Here is a 7,137-nt window from a genome sequence, read left to right as displayed (position 1 = left end):
GCACGCTATGCTGGCCCTTATTTAACATGTCTTCTCCCCTTCATCTACACTGATTGAAGCGGATTTAACAAGTGACATCAATAAGGATCATAGATTTCACCTGGATTCACTTAATGTTTTGTACACTCAGTGTATGTTACCAGTGCCTTCATAAAGTATTCACACCCCTTGACTTTGGCCTCATTTTATTGTTACAAAGTGGGATTAAAATTGATTTAATTGTCATTTTTTTTGTCAACGATCTACACAAAATACTCTAATGTCAAAGCGGAAGAAGAATTAAAATGTTTTTTTTGTTGTATTAATGGAAAATAAAACACTAATATATTTTGATTAGATAAGTATTCATCCCCCATGAGTCAATACATGTTAAAATCACATTTGGCAGTGATTACAGCTGTGAGTCTTTCAGGGTAAGTCTTTAAGAGCTTTGCAAAACTGGATTGTACAATATTTGCCCATTATTATTTTTTACATTCTTCAAGCTCTGTCAAGTTGGTTATTGATCATTGCTAGACAGCCATTTTCAAGTCTTGCCATACATTTCCAAGCCAATTGAAGTCAAAACTGTAGCTTGGCCACTCAGGAACATTGAATGTCGTCTTGGTAAGTAACTCCAGTGTATATTTGGCCTTGCGTTTTAGGTTATTGCCCTGCGGAAAGGTGGATTTGTCTCCCAGTGTCTGTTGGAAAGCAGAATGAACCAGGTTTTCCTCTAGGACTTTGCCTGTGCTTAACTCTATTCCTTTTCTTTTTATCCTAAAAAACTCCCTAGTCCTTGCCGATGACAAGAATACCCATAACATGATTCAGCCACCATCATGCTTGAAAATGTGAAGAGTGGTACTCAGTGATGTATTGTGTTGGATTTGCCCCAAACACAATGCTTTGTAATAACGAAAAATATTTCATTTCTTAGCCACATTTATTTTCAGAATTACTTTAGTGCGTTATTGCAAACAGGATGCATGTTTTCGAATATTTGTATTCTGTACAGGCTTCCTTTTTTCCCACCACTGTCATTTCAGTTAATATTGTGGAGTAACTACAATGCTGTTGATCCATCCTCAGTTTTTGCCTATCACAGCCATTTAATAACTCTTTAAAATCACAATTGGTGAAATCCCTGAGCGGTTTCCTTCCTTTCCGTCAACTGAGTTAGGAAGGACGCCTGTATCTTTGTAGTGACTGGGTGTATTGATAAGCCATCCAAAGTGTAATTGAATAACTTCACCATGCTCAAAGGGATATTATTATTTATTTTTTTACCCATCTACCAATAGGTGCCCTTCTTTGCGAGGCATTGGAAAACCTCTGGTGTTTGTCGTTGAATCTGTGCCTGAAATTCACTGCTCGACTGAGGGACATTACAGGTGACTGTATGTGTGGGGTACAGAGATGTGGTAATAATTAAAAAATCATGTTAAATGCCATTGCACACAGAGTTAGTCCATGCAACTTATTGTCTGACTTGTTACGTGCATTTTTACTCCTGAACTTATTTAGACTTGCCATAACAAATACTTATTGACTAAAGACATTTCAGCTTTTCATTTTCTATTAATTTGTAAACATTTCTAAAAACAGAATTCCACTTTGAAATTATGGGGTATTGTGTGTAGATCAGTGACACAAAATCTAAATGTAATCCATTTTAAATTCAGGCTGTAACACAACAAAATGTGGAAAAAGTCGAGGGGTGTGAATATTTTCTGAAGGCACTGTATGTTGTTCCAAGATAAACCATGTTCAAATAATCATAAACATGAACATAAATAAAATAATTTGCTCAAAGTATAGAAAAGCATAGGCGATAAAATCTCAATGAATATGGCATTCAGCAAGGATCTAACCTTTTACCCAGGTCACACCACTATCACTATGGCACTGAACAATATTCTCTAACACCAAATTCCCTGCCATTGTGCCCTGGTCGTACCAACTGTCAACGTTCCCTGGCTTGAAGCTGGAGCCAAACATGAAGGCATTGATTTCACAAGGGGAGAGCAGAGAATCCTACGTGCACGCCGGGTTGTTTTCATGAAGCAATTTTGCTATTCAAACCCGCCGCTGTAGGTGATCCTGTCCAAGGACAATCATACCCCATAATGACAAAGCGAAAACAGGTTTGTAGAATTTATTGCACATTTATTAAAAAAAAAAAAAAAAACGGAAAAACCTTATTTACATAAGTATTGAGACTTTGCTATGAGACTCGAAATTGAGCTCAGGTGCACCCAGTTTCCATTGATCATCCTTGAGATGTTTGTACAACTTGATTGGAGTCCACCTGTGGTAAATTCAATTGATTGGACATGATTTGGAAAGGCACACACCTGTCTATATAAGGTCCCACAGTTGACAGTGCATGTCAAGGGGTCTGAATACTTTCCGTATGTACTGCATGTATATGAATTTGAGAGTGGATAGATTTCTCCAGGCCCATCCTTCAGCTTTCACCGAAACAGAGGGCGGTTGGATCCTACCCTAACCCTAACTTTTTTCCACATCTCAGCTCACTCCTAACCCTAGCCTCAACCCTACGCCTAACTTAATATCCATATCCACATCCTAGTTCAACCCTAAACCTCTAAAGGTAGGCATGGTGTAGGTACAATTTCTATCAGGAGATGGCGCACAATACCAAGGATTGGGTTGAGAAGAGTTCATCTGCAAAGGATGAAAGGCATAAAATAATATGACTATCCATTTAGGATAAACAGTGGCTCATTTATAGACAAAAGTTGGATAACGTCACCACATCACACATATAATACAAGGAATATAAATGCCATAGCAATGTTATTAAATGTACAGATTGTTAAGTGTGGATTCTGAAAAGACATCAGTAACATTCCTCGGGATAGCCATCCGTTTAAACAATGGGCATAAATTGGGCAGCTAAGCACAGATCCATTATCAGTTTTGCTCTTTCAGTCAAAATGATTGAGATTGGGTTTAAGCTGAGGTAAACTGGCCCCACTCAGGTGTGAAAATTCAGGTGAAAAATGTTTGTTTACTGAGCACAAAACCTAAATCTAAATCAACGGCTTCCATCCATGCCTCAAATCCTTACATCCTTTCTGTTCCGTCGCTTCCTCTGGCATCCACTCAGTGAACTCCTTCTTCCAATGCTTTTTGAACACACACACACACAGTAGCGTGCACCTATCACATCCTGTTTGTCAGACCGCATCATCTCTAGGCTGACAGTGTCAATCATCGGCCTAAAATACACAGATCAAGGCTGGAGCCACGAGCAGAGGACCAGTGAGTTTCGTGTTGGCCATAGGGCCCGGAGAGTAGATCATGTCACCAGTCAGGCTGGGAGAGGGAGAAGGAGATGGGTTGGCATATGTTCTTTGACAGGAAACTGCCTCGCTTTAGTTCAGCCCTCTTGCAGGCAAGAGGAGAGACGGACTGGTGGCTGATTGGAGTGACAGGCGTCTGCTGTCCTGTCGGTCCTTGTGAGGAGGATCTCTCTCTCTCTGTGTGTGTGTGTGTGTGTGTGTGTGTGTGTGTGTGTGTGTGTGTGTGTGTTGGGGTCATATGCACACAGCTCGATTACTGCAGAGAGAAACGTCTTCTGTGGGAGGTAATATCACACAGGCACACGCACGCACGCACACACACACACACACACACACACACACACACACACACACACCCTTAAGTTTGTCCATCATATCCAATGTTGACTTCCACTGCTGCTTGTGGGTTCGCCAGGCGACGCTCAGTTATCTTTTCCTCAGCCAACTGCACTCCTTGATGGCAGGTGGAACGATCCGCAGCAACAGGTTTTTCCCACACTTCTTTAGTGATGTCTTCAGGTGGTCCTTTAGCTGCTTTTTCTGGCCACCTGCAGAGCGACGGCCAAGTTGTAGCTGTCCGTACAGCATCTTTCGCGGCAGGCGATCCTCTGGCATTCGGATGGCATGGCCGAGCCATCTAAGCTGGTGTTCTAGGATGGATGCCTCAATGCTCCTGCAGTTTGCAGTCGATTCTATGTAGGATCTCTGAGTGTGTAACATGGTCCTGCCTGGTCACTTTCAGAATGCGTTGGAGGCATTTTATGTGAAAGAACTCTAGTTTTTATAAGTGTCGGCTCTAGATTATTCATGTTCAAATCAAATAAAGAAATACCCTTGAATGAGTAGGTGTTCTAAAACCTTTGACCGGTAGTGTATATGATTGTGTATATAGACATTATGGACAGTATATGAATAGAAAAGGTGTGTACTCCAGTAGTTACATAGGATTAGCCTTGAATAGAATACAGTATATACATATGAAGTGGGTGGTAGTCGGCTAGTAACAGTGACTAAGTTCAGGTCAGGGTACTGGGCAGAGGCCGGCTAGTTGTGACTATTTGATAGTCTGATGCCCTGGAGATAGAAGCTGTTTTTCAGTCTCTTGGTCCCAGCTTTGATGCACCTGTACTGTCTCCGCCTTCTAGGTGTTTCACATCCATAAAGGAGTGTAGATACACATACTGCCTGGTAGACTGCAATTTTTGTGTGTAGGTGCAGGTTGCGGTTGTTAAAACCCCTCTTCAATAGCCGTCCAAAGGAGGATGGGGCCTGTTTGACCCGATTCTGGATATCCTGGTCGATGTTGCAGTCTCCCGAGAGGATACTTCCAAGATATTTAAAGTGTGGTACAATGGCAAGTGAGGAGTCTGAGATGGAGAGTACATAGGACCTCTGTTTTTGGGATATTAACAGACATCCCCATTCTGCTGTATGCTCTCACAGCTGCTGTGAGGTTGGCTTGCAGAGCTTCTGGGGTATGGGCCACAAGAGCACAATCATCTGCGTACTGGTACGCGTTCAGATTTTAGCTTTGTGGAACTTGGAGCCTCCTAATGTTGAAGAGGTTCCCGTTCAATCTGAAGTCCAGGGTCACCCCACTCTCTGTTTTCATGTCCTTGTGCAGGAATGTTGTGACACACAGGAGGAAGACATGGAATAGGACCGGCGCTAGCACATACCCTTGCCTCACACCAGTGCCAACTCTAAAGGGTTCAGACTCCTGACCACCAACTGTTACTCTGGCCATCATATTCTCATGGAACGGATGCAGAATGTTCACAAATTTCCCAGGGCTGCCATTACATTTACATTTACGTAATTTAGCAGACGCTCTTATCCAGAGCGACTTACAAATTGGTGCATTCACCTTATAGACAGTGGGATAACCACTTTACAATATGTTTTTTTGTTTTAAATTGGGGGGGGGGGGGGGGGGGGGTAAGGGGGGGTAGAAGGATTACTTCATCCTATCCCAGGTATTCCTTAAAGAGGTGGGGTTTCAAGTGTCTCCGGAAGGTGGTGAGTGACTCCGCTGTCCTGGCGTCGTGAGGAAGCTTGTTCCACCATTGGGGTGCCAGAGCAGCGAACAATTTTGACTGGGCTGAGCGGGAACTGTGCTTCCGCAGAGGTAGGGGGGCCAGCAGGCCAGAGGTGGATGAATGCAATGCCCTCGTTTGGGTGTAGGGACTGATCAGAGCCTGAAGGTACGGAGGTGCCGTTCCCCTCACAGCTCCGTAGGCAAGCACCATGGTCTTGTAGCAGATGCGAGCTTCAACTGGAAGCCAGTGGAGTGTGCGGAGGAGCGGGGTGACGTGAGAGAACTTGGGAAGGTTGAACACCAGACGGGCTGTGGCATTCTGGATGAGTTGTAGGGGTTTAATGGCACAGGCAGGGAGCTCAGCCAACAGCGAGTTGCAGTAATCCAGACGGGAGATGACAAGTGCCTGGATTAGGACCTGTGCCGCTTCCTGTGTAAGGCAGGGTCGTACTCTCCGAATGTTGTAGAGCATGAACCTACAGGATCGGGTCACCGCTTGATGTTAGCGGAGAATGACAGGGTGTTGTCCAGGGTCACGCCAAGGCTCTTCACACTCTGGGAGGAGGACACAACGGAGTTGTCAACCGTGATGGCGAGATCATGGAATGGGCAGTCCTTCCCCGGGAGGAAGAGCAGCTCCGTCTTGCCGAGGTTCAGCTTGAGGTGGTGATCCGTCATCCACACTGATATGTCTGCCAGACATGCAGAGATGCGATTCACCACCTGGTTATCAGAAGGGGGAAAGGAGAAGATTAGTTGTGTGTCGTCTGCGTAGCAATGATAGGAGAGGCCATGTGAGGATATGACAGAGCCAAGTGACTTGGTGTATAGCGAGAATAGAAGAGGGCCTAGAACTGAGCCCTGGGGGACACCAGTGGTGAGAGCACGTGGTGCGGAGACAGCTTCTCGCCACGCCACTTGGTAGGAGCGACCGGTCAGGTAGGACGCAATCCAAGAGTGAGCCACGCCGGAGATGCCCAGCTCAGAGAGGGTGGAGAGGAGGATCTGATGGTTCACAGTATCAAAGGCAGCAGACAGGTCTAGAAGGACAAGAGCAGAGGAGAGAGAGTTAGCTTTAGCAGTGCGGAGAGCCTCCGTGACAAAGAGAAGAGCAGTCTCAGTTGAATGACCAGTCTTGAAACCTGATTGGTTTGGATCAAGAAGGTTTTTCTGAGAGAGATAGCAAGAGAGTTGGCTAAAGACGGCATGCTCAAGAGTTTTGGAGAAAAAAGAAAGAAGGGATACTGGTCTGTAGTTGTTGACATCAGAGGGATCTAGTTTTGTTTTTTTGAGAAGGGGTGCTACTCTCACTCTCTTGAAGACGGAAGGGACATAGCCAGCGGTCAAGGATGAGTTGATGAGCGAGGTGAGGTAAGGAAGAAGGTCACCGGAGATGGTCTGGAGAAGAGAGGAGGGGTCAAGCGGGCAGGTTGTTGGGCGGCCGGCCGTCACAAGTCGCAAGATTGTATCTATAGAGAGAGGGGAGAAATAAGTCAAAGCATAGGGTAGGGCAGTGTGAGCAGGACCAGCAGTGTCATTTGACTTAACAAACAAGGATCGGATGTCGTCAACCTTCTTTTCAAAATGGTTGACGAAGTCATCCACAGAGAGGGAGGAGGGGGCGGGGGGAGGGGGAGGAGGATTCAGCAGGGAGGAGAAGGTGGCAAAGAGCTTCCCAGGGTTAGAGGCAGATGCTTGGAATTCAGAGTGGTAGAAAGTGGCTTTAGCAGCAGAAACAGATGAAGAAAATGTAGAGAGGAGGGAGTGAAAAGATGCCAGGTCCGCAGG

Source organism: Coregonus lavaretus (assembly GCF_964263955.1).
Source record: "Coregonus lavaretus genome assembly, chromosome: 3".
NCBI classification, from domain to species: domain Eukaryota; kingdom Metazoa; phylum Chordata; class Actinopteri; order Salmoniformes; family Salmonidae; genus Coregonus; species Coregonus lavaretus.
This window is presented reverse-complemented; position numbering follows the sequence as displayed.